At 33.5% G+C, this 23,972-nt stretch overlaps 1 pseudogene; it reads right to left on the bottom strand.

The window, feature by feature from the left end:
- Window positions 1-23,972, bottom strand: part of LOC127849075 (multiple epidermal growth factor-like domains protein 6) — a 46,949-nt pseudogene that overhangs the window by 21,424 nt on the left and 1,553 nt on the right.

Below are 23,972 nucleotides of genomic sequence, written 5' to 3' on the forward strand. Positions count from 1 at the left end.
AAATAGGATTTGATGTAAGTGTGTAAAGTACTGTCCCGTATTAATCTGTGAAGACATCCCAGCAGTCTGCACAGGCTTTTCATGCTGGACACTTTCCCCTTTAATGGCATTTTTCGTTTAAAAAAATTCTCTTCTTTGCTTTAATCCAGAGGGTAGAAAGCAAACTTCAAAGGGTTGAAAGAAATCCTTAGATTGCTAAAATAAATTATTATAAAGACAAAGTTTATTAAATATTTAATCCTTCTTTCCTTGTTCGATTTTTTAGTCTTTATTAACTTTAATATCAACTTAATCAAAAATACTGAACAGCTGGTTTAATGACTTAAGCTGTATTGTCATCAGTGTTTGGGCAGGTATAATGAGTTACGCATAATCGCCAGTTTTTGGGCTGGTATAATTACTTACGTTGTATTATCACCAGTGTTTGGGCACTCAAAGCCTGCGGGGCAGGGGGTGCATTCTGATTGGTTGCCCACAGAATAAGTCCCAGGCAAGCAGGCTACCTCCAGCTTCACAGTTGTCGAGGGACATTTACTTAAAACAAAAAATAGGAGCAACTTATTTTTAAGTCAGAACAGCACTAAATAGAAAATAATGCAATCATTACATAAATCACAAAATTCAAATAGTGACTATCTCTTAAGAATTGAATCTATTTTAAATCAAGTTAAATAATATGTTTTCCTGTGCATCAATAAACAAGTAAGTTTGAATCCACATAAATTATTATGTCAAGATTTTATTTATAAATTTTATTTTTTTTAATTAAATTTAAATTTATAAAATATTGTCTGATTCCTTATGTTCTGATAAATGAATGCTAATATACAGACAAGTTAAAATTGGAAACTATCCAAAAAAATTCTTAGAAATACAACAAAACACTTACAAGGAAGCTGGACAGATTGAGCATTCAGTTTGTTCGCCAGTAGAGTATTCCCCAGGCCTGCACTCTATTGTCTGACTCGAGTTTGTGTTAGGGCAGGCAAAACCTTTCGGACATTTTGTACATTCGGTGGCCCCAGCCTCAGAATACGACCCCGCCACACAAGCCTCGTTACCAGTTCCGTCAGTGTTTGGGCAAATAGAGCCTGCCGGACAACGGGTGCAGGTCGTCGTGTTGCCAAGGGAGAAGAAGCCTGTTGGACAGTTGATGGGGTTGCCATCTCTGCAAAGATACGTTTAAACAAATGATTGAGCCTCGCTCTGGAAAAACTTGGCATAAAACATGTAGGTGAAGTGTCGTCCCATATCAGCCTGTTCAGTCCATAAGTCTTCTTTTTGATACACAAAACAATTGATACCATTTAATTATAAAATAAATTAATAATAAAACAAGAGATGTGTTTGTCAGAAACAAAAGACCCCCTATTGCGCCGCTTTAAAATAAAATTTCAATATATCATTTGGAAGGTTTAGAAATTATCTCCCTTTTAAAGCTTATTACTTCCCTTTGATTTGTTTTGTAGACCTTTGACCTTCAAGGATGACCTTGACCTTTCACCACTCAAAATATCAAGTTGATATCTTCAATATTACAAAAGTTATGGCCAATTTAAAAGTTTTCGGACGGACTGACGGACTGACGGACAGACAGTTTAATGCTATATGCCACCCTACCGGGGGCAAAAAAAAGAAAGCAATTCAACATTAAAAACATTTTGTAACATAAAATGCATTTCTTTAGCAACCAAAAAAGAAAGCACCACTCACACATTGGTCGGACACATACTGCCAGCCGGACACTCTTTACAAATCATGATGGTCTCGATTGAGTAGGATCCTGCAGCGCACTCATAGTTTTTCGAGGGGTCTGCCATGTCAGGGCACGCGAAACCTGCAGGGCACGCCCAACATGCCAGGGAGCCATTACTGCTGATGAAACCTGGAAATGTTTGTAGAAATTACATTTTGAAGACTTCAAATACAAAATAAAGCTATCCAACGATGCAGATTATTTGAAATGGCTATAGTAACATGGCAGCCATTTTTGGCACAATTTGCTTGTTTCTTGGCTTGACAATCTTTTTTTCCATTCTGGCATTAACCAACTTTATACATGATTGTACGTGGTAAACAGTAAAGTACAGTTTATGTTGTTACTCCTGCTGTATCCTGGAATTGTGTGAGAAAAAACAAGCTTTAAAATTACATTTTTGTGGGATATTTTGTTTTGTATGGGACAAACTTTAATAACAATAATTTTATATTTATATTTTATATTATATTTATATTTAGTTCATTCCTTAGACAAATTCAAGGTAAAAAAAGGGTGGGTGGAAGGAAAATGTTGCTTAAAGATGCTCCTTGGGGAAAAAAGTAAAATCTAGTTAACATTAGTGAGTCCAAAAGGGAAATCAGTATGTGATTTAACTCTTTCAGTGCTGGAACCAAATTTTGAAGGTCTTTGCAAACAGTTTGGATCCAGATGAGACGCCACAGAACGTGGCGTCTCATCAGGATCCAAACTGTTTGCTATACTGATAGTATTCTTTGAAAAAAAATTGAAGAAAATGCTAATTTTAGAAATTCAGCAGACGTCATTTTAGCAGACAACAAATTACCCAGCATGCAAAGGGTTAAGAACCACCTCAGGTGAGGAAAATGCCCTAACCCCCTTACAGGGCTCAACTAAACTCTTCATTTGTATGTAGATCCATAAAAGTTAATAACTATTACCAAAAGAATATTGAAACTGAAAGGGAGGATATTAGCTGAAAGGAGAGGATGTCACACCCAAACTTTAATAACAATATTTTTTCTATATTTAATAGTTCATTCCTTACTCATACCCTACTCAATGTAAATTAAAAGGTTGGGTGGTAGGACAGGATTGCTTTGAGGTATCTCAGGGCTCAACATTAACCTTAGAAACCAACTTGCCCTGCCGGGCAAGTACTTAGAAAATCTACTTGCTCTGAACGTAAAGCCACTTGCCCAAACATGAAATATCACAGTAACTGTAAACCTCATAATTTCTTATAAAGATCAAAATTATACACACAAAACCTTTTTTATTTTTGCACATTTAACAAAATGATTACTGCAATAAAAGTCTAATTAAAGTCTAAATTAAATGCTCTTTGTTCTTTTTTGCAATTGCCTGGGCAGACAACTAGATTGTAAAATAACTTGCCCGGACCCAACTTTTACTTGCCAGGGGCAATAGGACAACTGTTAGTGTTGAGCACTGTATCTGAGATGATCATAACCAATATCTTCGTCAGTATCAAAGTGTTGAGTCAAACAACAAACACTGCTATTCGATAACTTCACCAAGAAACAGAGGCTCTGAATGATTAAACAGAACATTACAGAAAAAAGTTTATTTTTGACTTATGCATATACAGCTCATCTTCGCAAACAATAAAGAAATAGCGCCAACAAAAATACACATGCGTCAAAATAACAACAAAAGCAGAGAGGATAAAAAAGGAAATCATGCAGCAAGAATTACTTACCTGCGTCACATGCCTTCTTGGTAATCGTTGTCGGACACTCGTAACCTCCGGGACAGATCTGACACGTCTGGCCGGTCGGAGACGACGCCTCGTTGTAAGTTCCGGGGGGACATTCAGTCGGCGTGCCGTCCAGTGTCAGGCACTGGTAGCCTGGAAAAAATACCATGACAAATATGTGAGGGATTATAATTCAATTATGTTCATTGCTTTTCTTTTAATGTCTTTTAAATAAATTAATAAATACAATTTATATCACATTAAATAGCATAAATATAATAAATAGTATTATAAGATTGTTATTCTATACACAATCTTATAATATTAATGCCACTTTTTTATTATTAATTTATAATACTAATTTTAAACTTTACAATTCTAGTTTGTGTGTTTTTTATGAAAAAGAGATAAGCTTTTTGGAGCCTTTTTCTAAATATTTTGTGCATACATTAGTTTCCTAATTCAGTGAGGTATTCTTATCAAGTATTAGCAATTTTTTATTTTTTTTTAATTCTTTTGTGTGGGAAGTACCCAAGTTAACAACTAGTATTTCCATATTTGCTCACACATAGCATGAAAACCATGCAGAATATCTTTTTATCATTTTTTTTAAAGTTTAACATTAAAGTTAAAGGATACATTTCAATTTCTTAACTGGCATTTAGTTTGCAATGCAGGTTAACATTTTTAACGTTAGTTTATACTTTGGTGATTTGGGACTCTTAGGGATAAATTTACCAAGGATAAAACATTTTTTACTAGCACTCTCACATGACATTCTGTTAATAAAACATCACTTGTAACAAGACATCCATTCTTGTATGGTATAAAACCACTGATGGTACTTATCCCATTCTTAGTGATTTTTTGGTCTCAAATTACAGCCTCTTTCAGGCGCATGCTTTCAAATGGCAAAAAGTAACTTATTTTTCAAAAAATCTGACACAAATTTCCCAAAAAAAAGATGTAGAACTTTTATAATAGCTTTAACCCTTTACCACTTTGATATGTATTTTCACGCATTTGTAGTCCCTAAGAAAGTCTAATAGCATTAAAGACATTTTTTACTAGATTCAAGTTTTAAAGGCATCATTTCCAACCCTTAGATACTGATGAGCAGCAAACAGCATAAATCCTGAACAGACTGCGAGTCACTCGCAGGCTGTTATGGTTTTATGCTGTTTGCACATAGCCATTTTCACTTTGCTTCTGAGTGGGAAAGGGTTAATACATGTAATTGGTTTATTGAGTTCATTTTACAAGGATATAATTCTGTAACACTTTATAACCTTAAGTTTAAAATGAGGTTAAACATTCAATAACAATTGGAATACTGTTATTTATAATCATATTAATAAGATTTCATTTTTCCCTGTTGCATGGTTTATCCAGCTATTTTTCCAATTAAAAAGGCACAGGCTGTAAGATATAAAGACTCAAAAACACTGATATCCCATAAACTCATAGCTACATTCAAGAACCCTTTCCCACTCGGCTTTGTGCAACCAGCATGAAACCAAAACGGCATGTACGTAACATGCAGTCTGTTCAGGTTTTATGCTGTTGGAAATACAGCATTAAAACTCTAATCCAGTAAGGAAGGTTTAAATTTAATTTGATTTTCCAAGGGACTAAAAACTCATCAATTGCATATCTGAGTGGGAAAGAGTAACAAGGATACCCCTTTGCATGCTGGGAAATTTGTCGTCTGCTAAAATGTCGTCTGCTGAATTTGTAAAATAAGCATTTTCTTCATTTTTTTTCAAAGAATACTATCAGAATAGCAAACAGTTTGGATCCAGATGAGACGCCACGTTCTGTGGCATCTCATCTGGATCCAAACTGTTTGCAAAGGCCTTTAGAATTCGGTTCCCGCACTGAAAGGGATACCGGTAAATGCTACAATCAATATTACCTGCGGGGCAGTTTGTACAAGCAGTTTCGCCAGGTCCACTGTAGGTTCCACTTGGACAAGCATTGATCGTCTGTGTATCAGGGCAGTACGAGCCTGCAGGACACTGGGTACAGGTGGCGGCCTTAACTGCGCTGTAGTATCCAGTGGAGCAGGCCTGTTCAGCTGTGGCCCCGATGGGGCAGTAGTTTCCGGCGGTGCAGTCAACACAACCAGAACCTGTATAAAAGTATATAGTCTTTAGTATATAGATTTACAAGCTTTTTCTTTAATTTTATCTAGTGACTTTGTTTGACCCAGTTTTAGGCATCTGACCCAGTTTTAGGCTCGGTCATGATAACATTTGGACAAATGTCCTGACGAAGTTTCAAGATCAGCCAATAAATATTGCAAATTGAAGGCCTTGTCAGCATTGATTTATTGGCCAATTTGATTAAGTCTAAGTCCAACAGTAGGTCCATGTCAATGTCAAAATGAAGTCAGGGCCTGTGGGTGTGTTTTAAAGTATTGACCCTGTTAGACTAAATATATTTATTTTCATTTATTTTCATTGACAATTTTTAATGTCTTTGTTTAATATACTCTAACTTTAGTGTTAATAGACGAACAAACATGAACTCCTAAACATAAAGTTCTTTAAAATCTTTCTAAAACTCACCTCCAGCAGGGCTGTATTGGCCTGCAGCACATGATGTTGCGCCTGATGCACCACAGGTGGAACCGGCTGGACATTGAGTGCAGGAAGTGGCACCGGCCTGAGAGTATTCACCTATAAATAGAACATGAAGTCATTCATATGGAACCAGCTGGGCATTGAGCGCAGAAGGTGAAACCGGCCACAGAGTATTCACCTATAAATAGAACATTATGTCACTCATGTGAAACTGGCTGGGCATTCAGTGCAGGCCATGTAACCGGCCTGAGAGTGCAGGTATAAATAGAATGTGATTCTATAAATAGAGTGTGGCTTCATCCGTGAAGATAATGGATGATGGAATATTCACCTGATGTTATGATGATAAGAGCTAATTAAATATTCACAAACACATGTATAAATACAACATAATGTAATGAAGATAAGGGAAGATGGAAGATTCACCTGCAAATAGAACATAATGTCATGAAGATATGGGAAGATGGAGGATTCAACTATAAATAGAACATAATGTCATGAAGATAAGGGAAGATGGAAGATTAATCTACAAAAGAACATAATGTCATGAAGGTAAGGGAAGATGAACGATTCACTTATAAGTAATACAAGCTGCCATGAAGATAAGGGGTGATGGAAATTTACCTATGAATAACAAATTATGTCACACACCATATTTTACCGCAATTTGCCTATCCATGTCCGTTTTATACGTCTTTATTGAAAGAAGATATTCTTCATTGCATTTTTTCTTCCATTTTAGGGGCTGAAATTTGGGCCAAGTACCCCCAGCACTAAGTATGTATTTTTGCTTGCAAATTAGAAAAATCCCCTCTAAAGAAATAAACAAAAAAAATACAATAAGAATTTCTTAATGTATGTTTAGTAAAAGAAGTTTGAAATGATATAAACAGATTTTCTGACTTTATTATATCATTATATATATCAATCAACTTGTTAGTCAAGAAAAATTTTCTTAAATTTACCCAGCCAAGATATTCAGCACACAAAATTGCCCGGGAAGGGCCCCAACTGCATTACCCCAAGAGCAAGAATATGCCCTGTTGTTGTTGGTGGTTTTTTCTTTGCCAAAATTTTAGTCCAAGCAACAAACTAATGAGACCATGGGCTATAGCTTCAAAAACTGAAATTACGAGGTCTCAAACAAGAGGCCCATAATGGCCTGAATCACTCTACTGGTTGGAATCAATAGGGCTCAAGCCCTTGATAGTATGAACAATCTGAGTAAGTTTTAAATAAACAGACCCAAAATGGGAAATTTATCGCATAAACAAGAAGAAACGGAAAATTTAAACTTCAAATGGCTCCTTCTAAACAATAAGTTGGCCAAATTTTCTTCACTCTCAATGGGATTCTTGCCTTGATGATATAAAACATCCGTTGAAGTTTCAAAAGGATAGAACTTTATATGTAAACAAACAAGAAATGTGTTTGTCGGAAACACTATGTCCCCTTCTGCGCCGCTTTGATTTTTTTATTACCTTTGACCTTGAAGGATGACCTTAACCTTTCACCACTCAAAATGTGGAGCTCCATGAGATACACATGCATGCCAAATATACAGTTGCTATCTTCAATATTGCAAAATTTATGGCAAAATGTTAAAGATTTTCATTTTTTTCTCAAATTCAAGGGGAGATTATTCTTGACATTTAACCCCGATATTGCTCATGTTCAATAGGGTTTGACTCATCACGCAGATAAAGACACTGTGCATGTTGGGAAAGGATTGGATGAAAACTGTGGACTTGATTGCATAAACAAGCCTTATTTCACAATTTTCTCAAATTCAAGGGGAGATAATTCTGGACTTTTTACTCTGATGTAACCCATTTTCAATAGGATTCGATTCCTCATAAATATAAAGACACTAAACAAGTTTGAAAAAAATCGGATGAAAACTGTGGACTTTATCGCGTAAACAAGAAAAAGTCTAACACACGCACACATGCACGCACGGACGGGCGACAGATACCACGCCATGACATAAGCTCTTCAGGCCTTCGGCCAGTAGAGCTAAAAACTCTACTCTTAATTTTTTTGTTTTAATCAAGCCTCATTCTGTAAAAACTGTGCTAAATGCATATGTATTAAGGGTCATTCCAGATAAGCCTGTGCAGTCCACATAGGCTCAACAGAGATGCTAAATCCAGGACTACACTTTAAGCAAATGCATTTAGCCAAATTTTCCTAGAATGAAGCACAATTAATGATGCCATGGACTAGAAAGTCCATGCTATAGTTTCCAAAACTGAATGAATGAGATCTTGAACATTTCTTCTGAAGTCTTTTCATTTAAATTTTACTGACCTGTTCCACAGGGTGTTGGTGCGGCGGTAGTTGTGGCGCATGATGACATGGCGGGACACTGCTTGCAGACGGCTTCACCCAGAAGCGAGTAGTAACCAGCAGAACAAGATGTAGGCGTATTCCTGGGAAACATATACCTTGTTGCATTAACCCTTTACCGCTCAGAAGCAAGTTAAAAATTATTATACGCAAACAGCATAATGCCAGAACAGCCTGCAAGTTACTCGCAGTCTGTTCAGGTTTTATGCTGTTTGCTGCTCATCAGTAACTTAGGGCTGAAATAATGCCTTTAAAACTTGAATCTGTTAAGAAAGGTCTTATATTAAACTAAATTGTCTAAGGGACAACAAACAGATAAAAGTGCATATCTGAGCATGATTCAAACAAATTTAATCTGTTAACCTGTTTTGCTCAGAAAATAGAAATTTAATTATAAAACATAAGGTGGTTTAAATAACAATAGTATCAATATTCACAGAATGTATCATGCCCATATTTACAGCATTGACCTTAACATGTGACCTTTGAACATATGGTACAGGCCTTGCATTCATGTCATAACAAAAAGGTAAACATTTGACTCCCATCATGGCCACATGACCCACGGCCACATGACTTTGGTGTGGATCGTCATGAAATTATTTCCTTGGCCAATATCATTAATTCTAGACAACATAATTTCAGTGCAATACCTCCATTAAAAAGTAAATCAATTGAGCGGAAGCCATTTTTCTATCTTATGTTAAGGCTGACCTTGACCTGACTTGACTACGACCTCATACAATACCAAGCTACATCTGAACGCAAGCTTGTTATATCTACGTTTTATGAAGATTAGTCAATGCAAACTTCAGTTACTGACTGGCCACCTGTTTGAACATAATCTTGACCTGATTAACCCAGATTTTTTTTTAGTCTAACCCATTTAGCCCTAGTGGACTCTCCCATCCTTCTAAATTGGATCAATTTATTTCCAAACTTAGGGATGTCTAGTATATTTATTTCTATATTTAGAGTATTTCTAACAGAAATTCATTGAAGCAAACAGCGCAGACCCTGATGAGACGCCGCATGATGCGGCGTCTCATCTGGGTCTACGCTGTTTGTCAGGTCCTTTTTTCTAGATGCTAGGCATACATGGGTTAAGAAACAGTGACCTTGACTTTGCTCTGACTATCTCCAAATGCAATCACATGTTAAGTCTCCATTTAAACTTTCTGTATCCAAAGTCTCATCATGATAGGTTGATGTCAAATGAAGTTATCTATTGGAAACCACGTTTGACTCACCCAATCTTATAAACAGGCTTTTGAATTTTAATAAAAAACATGGTTTATAAACATACTTACAAAAGTAAAACAATAGATGTGAAATATAAAACAATTTAAACCACTCACGCTGGGTTGGTACATTCTTTTCCTGCAGGACATGATTCACAAATGCTTTGGGTAGAACTCGGAACTTGATCTAAAATAAGGGTTCACAATTAAGTTTTACTATGACAGTTGTCTAAAGGAGAAGATTGATTCCAAAGAGAACTATATAAATCAATTAAAATTTAATAAATAGTGCTTATGAAAAATGTATATGAGTAAAAGGGAAATCATTTTAAATAGATCCATATTAAATAAAAAATAAATACATATAATACAATACCCCCCCCCCCCTCAAAAAAAATTACTATCTGCACCCTTTATTTGAGAAAAAAGAAATTCATCTTATATAACAGTGATATCAAAATAATAAATAATTCAAAAAGACAATAAAAACCTTACTGATTGCACATTTTTTAGACAAAGGGAAATCATTTTTATATAATATCCATATCAAATGAATAATAAACAATACAAAAAACTTACTGTTTGCATATTTCATTGAGGAAAAAAGGTATTATTCATATCAAATAAATACTACAATAAAAGAAATACAAAATGCTTACTGCTTGCACATTGGGTACAACTGGTGGATCCAGCACTGGCCACATACCCAGCGGCACACTGTGTTCCCGCAGTCATTCCTGTCGTTGGGCACTGCTTTCCAGCCTCACACTGGGTACAACTGGTAGCGCCTGGTATGATAATGATTCTAATGCTTAATGTGGGAGAAAGCTAGCTAAAGCAAGGTAGATATAGGTAACATGCCTCTTTTGGCATACTGGTTTATGTACTTTAAAATCTTTTTAATTTGTTGGACATTAATTTTTGTTCATTTCATGTGTTGACCAATCCACGAATTAAATAAAAACATAGTACAAAATGACTGCGGCAAATTCATCATTTAATTTTTTCAAAATCAGAAATGCAGAAATTTGCTGTCAACAAAAATTTCATTTTTTGAAAAAACACCAAATTCTTTGACCACGAATAGAAATAATTTTACAGTTATCACTGCATCATGCAATGTAAATGTTGGTTCAGCTACAATATATTGTTATTCTATAGTTGTAGTAGCGATCTATATTATATTAATGGATGCTTACCACAAATCAAATAGTGAGCAACATTCTTTTATTCACTCAATTATGCACCCCTGAGCATAACAGTCCAATAAAATACTGTCCAAAAGGCAATTCATACCATAAGGCTTGGCCAATGCATCACATTTCTCAAAGCAAAATATTTTGAAATACCATCAAGAAATTAAATTCCTTAAGTAAGAACGTTTCTAGAAATTTACAAAATTCAATGAAATCATTAAAAAAGGGCAACAGATTTAAAAAAACAAATGAGAATCTTACCAGCTGAACCACTGTATTTTCCAGCAGGACACGCGGTACAAGTCTCTTGTCCAGCAGTACTGTAATAGCCAGCCAGACACTGTGTGGGACTTAACCTACTGATGCACTCGTGTCCCGCTGTGCATTGGGTACAAACGGTGGCACCTGCAATAGTATGAAACGTGATAGTAAATGGGGCCAAAATATTAATATTTATCTCTTCCCATCCCACAACCCATACTGATCAAGGATAGATCTTTACCTCTAAGTTGAAGAAATTGTATTGCACTTGTAAAGCTTTACTTATTTTATCAAAGAATTAAGAAAATGCAACTCTTCATTAATGAAGGTAAAAAAGGAATCAATATAAAAGTCATCAAAAAATGTTCTTCATTTAGCAGACCTGCAGTAGAATATGTTCCGGAAGTACAGAGCGTAGGAGATGTTGAAGGTGAATTGCATATTGATCCTGCGGGACAAGTCGTGCAAGTTGAAGCTCCACCTGTGGAATACGTCCCGGCCGAGCATGCAACGGGGGTGGCAGTACCAGCGTTGGGACATTTCTGACCTGCAGGGCACTGAAGGCAAGCTGAGGCACCGGCTGCGCTATACTGGCCTGCTGGGCAATTCTGTAACAGGATATTATGATCAAGATGTGTAACTTAATAGCCTTTATCATTCCAGGGCCAATATTCAACAAATTATGCTGAAACTTAAGTATAAGAAAAAAGAATATTCTTTAAATAGGAATGTTAACAAAATTTAATTGTTAGTCAAACTTGGCATTGACCTCCTCTATCTTAATAATTGTCACATAGAACATTTTTCTTATTGCCATATATACCAGTGGTAGCCTGTATCTTTTCAAACACTTGTGTATTTTTCTTTGTTCGCAATCTTCTCTGTAATCTTAAGTCTCAAGAAGGGGCTGTTAATTGCACAAGGGGGGGTTACTTGCTACCTTTGAAAGGGAAATTTCTCAATATAATTTAATTAATTTACTTTTAATAATGGATATTGTCCTTGAAATAAATATATACATATATACATACATGTATAATGTGAAAATGTAGCCTTTGCCAAGTTTTGACCTGGGAAAAGGGATAAATCTTTACCTCTATATTTTTATATAAATTGCAGTGCTATGAACCGATATACCTATAGGTATCCCTGGCATCTGCTATGACTGTATTTATCCCCCAATTATTTTTATTTTATATGCTAAAATAATACTTAAGAACTTTATTATTTCCAAAATTGCTCAGATCTGATAAAATCACTCTGCTAGATTTTTAGTCACATTTACTTTGTTTATTTTAATACTATTCCACCTAAATTTAATTAAATTACAGCAATGCTAGTGAGCTAAACAATATTATCAGTTCCAATAAATCCTTACCGTACAATCAGAGGCTTCATTATTTCCAGTACTTGCGCTGTATTTTCCTGCAGGACAGTCTATGGCCTGAGCAGCCCCGCCCGTACAACTTAAATCATACAAAGAAACATTTCATGCAGCACATTGTTAGCACCCACTTTATCAACTAAAGCTATGCAAAGGAGTATTAAATCTTTTAATGATGCATACATTAAGGTTAAAGTAGAACCACATATACAACTTAAATCGTTAAAGGGATACTTAATTAAGATGCAGGACAACAGTAGGCCAGTTCAGCCTTACCCGTTCAAATCTTATCGTACAAAGGAAGATTATTCTTGCAGGACATTGTAAGGCTTGAGCACAAAATCAAATAAATAGAGGATATTTGTTGGATTCGGTGGAATATCGAATTTATTTCACGAGTGATCATAGAAAACAATATTTTCACGAGTGGCGAAGCCACGAGTGAAAATATATATTTTCTATGATTACGAGTGAAATAAAATCGATATTCCATCGAATCCAACAAATTTTCTTTTTATTTTGTGCTTTTTTGACCGTTTATTTACATTGTAAATGAGTTTAACTGGATAATTTCGCTGGATTAATGACGTCATTTCGTCGAAAAAATGACGTCATTTCACAGTAAAACAGTGAAAAATATCGATATTTGTCACTGTTATTTTTCACTGTTTAAAACAGTGGAATACCAATTTTATTTCACTGATATTTCTCTATAAACCACCGGAAAGCATAAAATAAATATGCATAATAAACATACGCGTCAGTTGAAATACAACATTTTGCGTTGTAAATCAACGAGTTTTGATGACAACAGCAACTTTAACAACCATTACCGCAACGACGCCGGTATCGATCTATCTAGATTTTTTTTCATGAATGATCTCATTAGTTCAGACCATAGGGACCCGACACAGTGTTGGGATTGCATAAAAATAATTATAGAAAAAAAATCATACATGATATAATTAATATATATAGACTTATATATCATATATGATTTTTTCTATAATTGTTTTTTTATGCAATTCCAACACTGCTGGGTCCCTATGGTTCAGACTATAATTTTAATCAATTTTTGGACGAAACAATTTTGACTTATGACTGCATTTTTACGGTACATGTATTTGACAATTTGATTGCTGTTCATTTGATAATGGACTGTACGATGCACTGATTTTTGAAATTGGTTTCAGATTGAAAAATGTATTTTAAAACTTATCTGACAGAATATTTAGAAACAATATTCAAGGATATTTGCTAAAAAAAATGTTCAATGAGTGAAAAAAAAATCAACTTTTTGAATGTTTTAAGACTGATAAATGATTATATAAAAAAATAATAAAATCAAAAAATATATTCTGCCCCTGACAAACATACTTTGAAGATCTACTAGTTGCAAAACATGTATAAAATATATATCAAACATGTGCAACATGAAAATAAAGTCATAAAAAATATATATTAAATGAAAAGTTAAGCTCTACAAGTAGATTTCTTACAAAAGTTTTAATTTGTTAACAGTTCACAAGGCTTAAAGTAATTTACTTCAATTATCAACGTCTGTAATAAAAATAATTTCTCAACGGCTTTTCATAAAAACCTTTTAAACTTCTATCTATACTATGACCGAAATGTTTTAACAACCATAAATTGCGACCACATTGAAGCCTCTTGACAATTGAAGGTCTGGTGAAAATTCTTTTAAGGTCGATGTAATTATCCTTTGTATGGACTGAAATATATTGACAAAGATACTTGGCAAAAATTCAATCAGTTTAAATTACATTTTCAGAGTTGGATTCGAAAACTGCTATTGACTTGTCTAAATTTCAACATAGGATTTTGTATGATCTGGAGAAATGGGTATTGATTTAGTGTTGCATATGGTTTTAAATTAATGTAAAACTTTTTATCAATCCAGGTTGAAGCAGGTTGAAAGATATCCTGATAGGCTAGAGGAGTCAAAAGTCTTGAATTTGCAAGATTTTTATATTAATTAGTTGGAATGATTCACTAAAATGTTCCACAATCAGAGAAATTAATCAACAATTAAACTGCACCTTGTTTTTGAAAAAAATTATAAAAACAAGAGATTGTCCCCTACCGTGAAACTCCACCATTGTCAATATTTGTGTCCATAGCAACCAGAATTCTTGACATAGGAACGAAATGAAATGACGTGCATACTCTCCATATTGCCATCTATCCATGTTTCAAGTTTCATAAAATAATATGAAGAACTTTTAAAGTTATTGCAGGATCCAGAAAAGTGAGATGGACTGACAGACTGACAGACAGACTGATAGACTGACAAACAGAGCGCAAACCATAAGTCCACTCTAGTTTCACCGGTAGGGGACAATAAAACGTGCAATTCAAGTGCTAAATCGTTAGAATTATTCTATTAGTTATAAAGTGTATAACAATATTGAACATAATAAATTTTATGAGGTAAAAAACTTTAATATCCCTCACATCCTAGGGTGGGGACAATTTAGAGGTAAATAATATTGCCAGTGCAATGAAATTTGTTCGGGCCATGGTAGTACTTTGGGATATTTTCCAGGTTTTTTAATAGTTTGTGTTTATGCCTGTTTTAAAGCAACATGTCTCAAACAAGTAAATATTGCTTACATTTAAGATAAGTATTTTGTTTTTGATTTTTTCCAGTATAATCATTGGACTTTAAAAAAAAATAATTGTTATCTGAAATCTTTGCTTAAATTGAAACTGAAACTTAGGTGCAGGGTTTCCCTAGGAGCTTTTTTAATACTGCATGACCCTGCACAAGTTAACGTTTGAACCAGTCTTTTTACGATTTTCATTATTTTATGAGCAGGCGTTCAATATTTTCTTGCTGTTAAGTTAAATACCAGACACAGTTTAGTATGCTACTAATTCTAAACTATGTTTTTCGTTCACTAAATATGTTTCAAAATAAGACAGCCAATAATTTCATTTAAATGACAAATAAAGCAGTTAAACATCAAAATAATTTGGCTCATGTAAAACATATCTTTTTTTTGTTCATAAATTAAACAGTTATTTAAAAATATGTTGTCATAAAACAAGTGAAGCAAAAACTGGCAAAAGTTTAATAACTATCATTGAAATTTTATTTTTATTATACTGATTAAGAAAGTTCCATTCAGGATTATAGCATACTTATTCTGTTAAATGTATAAAAATGGAAAGATATGCAGACATACCATTTCATACAATTAAACAGTTATGTAAAAATAAGTAGTCATTGAACATTTAAAACAAACTACAGAAGTTTAAGAACTAACATAAACATTTTATTGTTATGAAATATTTTAGAAGTTCCATTTAGGATTACAGAATATTTTCAGGTTTTTTTTTATATAAAGCACGTTTCATGGACCTGAGCCAAACCATTACCGCTATCATCGTATGACGGTCTGTATGCTCATAATGCCACTGTCAAAGCAAGATTATATAAATTTGGTTAAATTCCAATATTCCAATATTTTAAATTTCAGATAATTCTATGAGATAGGATTGTAAAAAATGCCTCTAATTGGTCAATTTAAAAGCCAACAAAAGACTGAGGTTGTTTGGTTTAAGGATTATTGATTTACAGGTGTTGTGAAACACACATCTTTGAAGCTTTATCCATGTTTAAAAGCTATTCTTTTTGATGACATAAAATGCTTCTGCTCCATGTTGTTTTGTACATAATACATCATTGAAGGCAAACTAGACAAATGTTCAAACTAAACAGTAAATAACTTTTTTTTTCTGTATTTATGTTTATAATTTATACACTATATGGAAAAACATTGGCCAACAATGTATTGTTGTACATATGTTTTATATCAGTTTGATAAACAAAATGTATGATAATAACAATTTTTGTAAATAAACAACTGATGAGTAAAAGAAAATTAGAAGCAGCCATACATGTAATGAAAAGTAAATGAGATACCAAATATTTCCTTTTAAAGTCTTAAACTGAATAATTATTAAATTACCAAAAAATAATGAAATGCAAATCAAAAGCAATAACAAATCATATTTTATTTAAAATTACACAACAAGTTAATGTTAAATTCAAATTGTGGCAATAAGTAAACAGACTTGGTAACCAATAAACATTGGACTTTAAAAAGCCATAAAATAAATAAAAAAGGACCGTTGTGATATTAAAACCTGTGGTCTTTAACACAGTAGGTAGGACGCTATAAAAATATTGACTATTGGCTAATTCATCAATAAACCATGTCCCCGTATTTCTCTTAAATCCTGAAGTAAACATACCAGCTTACGATCAACAGTGAGAGCAGTTTAAAACCGTTATATACGATTTTGTCAAATATTTATGAATTTATATAAAATGTGTAAAAAACTTTATATATATATATTTCAATATAAATTAAAATAAAAGTTAAGAAGAACATGTGTCGAAAAATGCGAAATAAGCCAGATATTTAATTCTGAAATTGAAAACGGCTGTACAACCGAATTTGCCAGCATGTATACTATACATGTACGATGTGAATATAAACTTAGTTTAACGGTTGTTTGAATTCCTGCAACGATATCTATTCATACGACACATGAACACCAACTCCGATCCTAATACAAAGACGAATGCTTCGGTTATTGTAGGAAAATATGTACGTCACAATCGGCTCGGGCGCTAATTTAATTGTCTTTGCTGCATTTTATGAAATTTGGCTTTAATGTATAATTTTTATTGCCTATTTTGTGTTATTGTAACATATTTTATCAATATATTACATTAAACACATATAAAAAATCGTATATACCCGCTTTAATATGAATGCTTGGAATACATTACCAAAAATAATGTGTGGACATGAACCACCAAAAAAAATTGAGATGATTAAAGATATGTTGGTTTTTAGCTGCTCTCTGAGAACACTGGGTTAAATGAATGGGCATGAAATCTCATCCTAGAATAGCCAGCGCTGTCTTCAGAAGCTAATCAGGAAGAACATGTTCCGCTTTTATGGAATTCTTTGTTTTAAACAAAGGATGTCTTTCCTAAATAAATATTTAGTCTAAGACTGCACAGGCTAATCTGGTATGACACTTTGCGCACATGCAATAATGTGTGTTACCCCAAAACGAGGCTCATATATAAAGTGTTTCAAGGTCTTTTTGTGAAAATTTATCTGAAAGTAAACTGAAATGCTCATGGGTTTTTAATATTCACGTTTTCAGTTGTAAAAAAAGTTTTTAAATACCAGTTCATAAAATTATGTATTATAAATTTTGTAAATAATATAATAATTACTATAATTGCTGCATATTTGATGATGACAATGATGATAATGATGATGATCATCATCATGAAGAAGAGGAAGAAAAAGAAGAAGAGGTTGAATAAAAAGAAGAAGAAGAAGATAAAGATGATGATAATGATGATGATGATGATGATCAATATCATAATGATGATGCTGCTGCTGCTGATGATGATACAGTTCAATATCATAATACTGATGTTGATGACGATGATAATGCATGCTCAATATCATAATTATGATGTTGATGATAATGTTCAATATCATAATAATGATGTTGTTGTTGTTGATATTGTTGTCAATGATGATGATGATGATGGTGGTGGTGATGATGATGATGATGATTATGATGATGATGATCATGATGAGGGTGTTGTTAGAGGTGGTGATGATTAAGATTATTACAATGATGACAATAATGATGCTGATAAAAAAAGATGATGGTGTCATGATTATGATTTCTTTTTTTTTCATTTTAATATGAATACTATGTTGATGATGATTAAAAACATTTTTTTCTTAAACATACCAATTGTTCATTGTTTTTCTCTACGAAAGGATGAAACACTTAATGGCTTTAAAAACTGTCAAAATCTGTAACAAGAGCCTTCAAAAGAAGACCTTTACAATTTTTATTTAAACATGTTTACCATACATGCACTCGAGTATAATTTATTATCCTTTATCAATAACATAGATATATTGATCGGAGTAACCCATGTCTATGAATTTTGCATGGAGAGTTTTGTAAACTAAGATCAATCTATGCACCAACGCTTATCTGGAACCAAATTGATTTTACGGTGAGGGATTTATAAAGACATGATCATCATTAGGATTTGGAGGACTTGAACAATAATGTAGAATATGCTGTTAAAATCTTAAATATGGAATCATCTGCATACAGATATGAGCCTTGTTCTGGGAAAACTGGGCTTAATGCATGTGCATAAAGTGATGTCAAAGATCAGCCTGTGCAGACTGCACAGGCTAATCTGGGACAACACTTTACGCACATAAATTAAGCCCAGTTTTCTCAGAACAAGGATCATATCAAGAATTAAAGGTCAGAACAACTCTTACATTTGTCAAATGAACCTCTGGACAAAAGTTCAATTGAACAAGTATCATATAATTTGATCAAGCAAAAATTCTGGACACCAGCTCAAATGAACAAGTTTTTTTTAATGAGGTGTATTGATGTGTTACTCAGTCTCATTTTTTATTTTGAGAAAGTATATATTTATATAATTTATTTAGAAACTATGAAATATAAGCAAAAAAGATTTTCTGTTATGTTTAGTAATACAAACATGTCTTTTAAATTAATCCAGCTAGTTTTCTCAACAAAATACAGGTCTAAATTTATTTATATTTGCAAATTTTGTCTGATTTTGGTAAAATTTGGTTAACATGCAGCTATTTAAAATAATCTGGGCGAGTTATTATGTATATATATGTGTTAAACAAGTGGAATAAGGGGCCCTAAAAATGAAACAAAAAAGCCTGGTGTAGGACATTCCTACCACTCTGTTACTTGCAATTTGATGATCCCCGTGGCTAGTTGACATGGTGTCCATCTAGTGACTGAGGAGGTAACGGGTTGACCGTTCAATCCCCACCAAAGACAACAAGTACTGGTTTAACCCAGGAAACAGACTCAAGAGAGGTTCAATAAGCCTTTGGCTTTCGAAGCAATCGAGCTAAAATAAATAGGTTTAAACTACTTACTATTTTCCTTGTGGACAGACATCACAAATGCCGTTGTTGAGATACTTTCCCGCCTCGCAATTTGTGGTACAGGTACTACAGGTACATTGTCCTGGAAACGAAAGCAGAGACATCAGATACCATCAGGTGTACAGGGCTCACTCTGGCTCAAAATTTTCTTTAGCCAAATTTACCTTTTTATTTCTTAATTCTTATTATTTAGGATATTTATGGGTGATTATGTAGAAATCCTTGTAGCCAAATGGATTTTTTTTTAGCCAATTGTCGTATTTGTTGCCATTGGCTAATTTGGCGAATGGCAGAGTAAACCCTGGTGTATATAGTTCAGCGATTTTTGGCCCAATTGGGAAAAGTACCGGGTACCTGTACCAGTCTACATATTGGGAAATTGGTGTATTGTATTTGTTTATTCCCAAATACTTAAAAATTGATAACTAAATGTTGTCAAGTTGACAATATTATATTTACTTAGACTCAAGTCATATGGCTACATTATGGAAAATAACTTAATGTTGCATTTTATTTATAAAAAAAATAATGTATATTTTTATTTTTTTGTTAAACCTTCAACTGGGCATTGTTTTGACAACAATAGGGAAATTTGTAGTTTTTTCCTTATTAGGAAAGTGCCGTTTTCTGGTACTTTATAGTGAAGGAAAATATCTTGCTGTAGTTATTTACTTTTCCTATTTACTAATTGACAAAATAATATTTACATTTTTGCTCTGGCCTAAGCTGAACAAGCCAAAATGTGTAAGATGAAAAGATGTATACTTACCATGGACTGAATTAGCAGGGCTTTTTTGGCTTATTTTAATGGGTCATAATCCCAAAAGTTTCTTTTTTCCCAAATAGGGACCACCCATTTTCATATGATGTTATACGATACAGTTATTATGATGTTTTATGTTTAGTCTTATAGAGATGATTATTCTAGAAAGAGTTTTGAAGTTTTAATATCCATTTTACTGATGTTTATGTTTGGAATTTACTGTTTTAAGTAAGCTTTATCACCAATAGTTCAACATTTATATACCAAACAATTAACCCATTTATGCCTAGTGGACTCTCCCATCCTTCTAAATTGGATCAATTTACTTCCAAAATTAGGGATGTCTAGTATATTTAGTTCTATATTAAGAATATTTTTCACAGAAATTCCTTTCAGCAAACAGCGTAGACCCTGATGAGACGCCACATTTTGCAGCGTCTCATCTTATTCTAAGCTGCTTGCAAAGGCCTTTTTTTCTAGACGCTAGGCATAAATGGGTTATTTTTTCCCAATTTACAATAAATTGACACTAAAATTCCCAATGTCACAGCTAAAGGTCATGTTCCCAAAATAATGAGATAAAGTCCTGGCTAGTGTTTTGAAAACTAATCCTGCTAATCCTTATCTACATACAACACTTATGTATGTTATAATGCACCAAATGTAATTTCTTTTAAAATAAAACAAAAATTATTATTAGGGTTGTTATGGAAAAGGTTTTTAAAAGGATTTTAGAGCGCTGTGTTTATGCCCCCAGATAAGTGACTTTTTCAGAAATCTAACATGTTACAGCATACGTCTATTCAACCTTATTATTCCTATATAGGACCTATACAATCAGGGATTTTTTAGCCCAAAATTAAAGCATTTTTACAGGCTGTTTCCCAGTTGCAAAAAAATACCATTTTTTTCTTCTTAGTCTTGTCACTAAACAAAATTCTTCAGCTTTCTGCTTGTGCTTGAGACTGTCTCAAGCACAAGCAGAAAGCTTAAGAATTTTGTTTAGTGACAAGACACATACGGTGGATATATTTAGACAGTTTAAACTGAAAGATGCAGGAGTGCCTAAAGTCATTCTGAGAAGGTTAATTGGAGAGTAGTTTAAAGACAAAACTTAATGCCCTGTAAGCTCAAATACAACAAAAGGATAGTTTGCTTGTCTTCCTTTGTTAACCCTTAATGTTACTTTACACCAATTTCTGTACACCGGCTTCAGCAGAAAGAATTTCAAGTGGTTTATAATCTAAAAAAATTCTGCCAGGGTTCCACTTAAAGGGGCCTTTTCACAGATTTTGGCATGTTTTGAAGCTTGTCATTAAATGCTTTATATTGATAAATGTAAACATTGGATCTAAAAAGCTCTAGGAAAAAATCAAGAATAAAATTTAAAAAAGTAAAAAAGTAGACCGCATCAGGGTTCGAACCAGTGACCCCCGGAGCCCTGGAGTAAAATCCAATTAGACCGCTCGGCCATCCTGCCAAGCATGTATGAATGACGTATTTTATATTATTATACCTCACTTTTAATCACAATGCTAAACTCCCATAGGCCATCATGACATAGAAATACTGTCAGACCAGGCGGGAATAAATTAAATGTCCAAAAAATACTGTCGCCTGCTACCTTAGCAATCACATGCTACCAGCGGGAAAAAAATTTACAGTCCAAAAAATACTGTTGCCCGCAACCTTAGCAATCATGTGCGGAATGGTAAAAAATTATACTGTCCCATTCGCGCATGTGCAGCATGCAGTTTTGCATTTCCGTTGTATTTGGATAATTAAAATATCGATTGCAGCTGAAACTGTGCTGTTTAATAGATTAATGCCATTATTTAAGCTTTGACAGGAGTCATAAACAAATTCAATTTAGTATAAACAAAAAGCTTTCCTCAATGGCAATTTTAATTCAATGCTAATAACAATAGTGTCTGTTCTTTTTGAGGTATTATGCATGACAAATACACAATCCGAAATACGTTTTGGATTTGTTTGATGCTTTAAACATATGATATATCTTAGTGTTAAAAAACTGCCACGTCAATATTGTTGTCCCAAAATGTTTCATCACCGTAATGACGTCACACGAATACGTCATAAATTGCGTAATCAAGTGATGAAAATAAAATACGGAAAGCTGGTTCGGTGATATAATTTTTAAAGAAATACTGTAATTGATGACTAAGAAAATTGATGGGATAAATCGATTACTAGGTTGGTGCCGAATAAAGCGAAGTTCATTTTGCTCGGCCCAAAAATCTGAACCACTCAACATATTAATGGTTGTTCATTGCTGAAATTAAATACAATTGTTGAATATTTAAATTGTCAAATAGGTTGACAGCATTTCCTCAAGTTGACAAATTTACTGTCACCCTTTCAGACTTGTAATATTTATAAACTTTATATAAGCAATCTTCGTAGTTTCACAAAATTAAACGACAACAACAGAACTCTCCAAATTATTCAATCGTTTCGCGTTGCAACGCTTTATAATTTTAAGGTTTTTAAATCGTCAAAAGATGCTTATAATGGCTATATTAGACCATGGTAAATGTTCAGTATTACTCTTTCCTCACAAATATCATAACTAAAACGAAAATTTGCGAATCTGAAACAACTTTTTTCAATTTTGTCAATTCACCAAAACGTGAAAAGATCCTTTTACAACAGGGGGGGGGGGGGGGGGCCTGAACCAGTGTGTGACAGTTCCTTATATAATTTGCTAAATCCAAGTTTTTCATGATTCCATTGATGCTCATAATAAAGAGGATATTTGTTGGATCCGGTGGATTATCAATTATAATTCACAAGTGATCATAGAAAATTATATTTTCACGATATTATATATTTTCTATGATCGCAAGTGAATTAAAATCGATAATCCACAGAATCCAACAAATTTTCTTTTTATTTAATGCATTTTTCACAGTTTATATACATTGTTTAAGAGTTTAACTAAAGAATTTTGCTGGGATTATGACGTCATTTCGTCAGCAATCCAAAACTGTTTGAAACAGTGAAAATTATCAGTTTTAATTCACTGATATTTCTCTATAAACCACGGGAAAGCATTAAATAAATATATATATATATGCTTGTTTTCTGTTTTATATTGGCATAAATATTTTCAGGGAGTCTGTGTTAACCAGAGGGTCAGCAAGGTGATCCCTACAAAAACAACTGGGGTCTGTAGTGAATTTTTGCAACTTTTTATATGGATAATAATTACAATGTGGTTATGTGAATTTAGCCCCACATTATAAGAAGCACAAATGCCTATCAAATGTCTCATTATATTTGACTTATTGAACCCCCCAAAAACAATGAGTTGCTACATTTGCCTAATCAAAACCTTGCATTACATAGGTATATACTTATGAATACATAGATACTGTTTTACAATTTGTTCATGCCTTTAACGGCATCGTTATATGATTTTGTAAAACTGTACTTAATGTTTATGCATACAGTGTCTTCCTAGACTAACTTAAGCGGTTCACACAGGTTAATCAGGGACGACACTTTTTATTTATTTTGTTTTTGTTTTTAGGAAGTCTCTTCTTAATAAAATCTATCTTAGGTGAAAAAAATTGTCCTTGATAAGCCTGTGTAAATTGCACAGGCTATTCTGCACTAACACTTGTATTAAGCCCAGTTTTTCTGCTTCTATCCTCTATTCCTATAACTTCGTGCAGCCCTAT

This window comes from Dreissena polymorpha, chromosome 10, assembly GCF_020536995.1.
Source record: "Dreissena polymorpha isolate Duluth1 chromosome 10, UMN_Dpol_1.0, whole genome shotgun sequence".
Taxonomy (NCBI): domain Eukaryota; kingdom Metazoa; phylum Mollusca; class Bivalvia; order Myida; family Dreissenidae; genus Dreissena; species Dreissena polymorpha.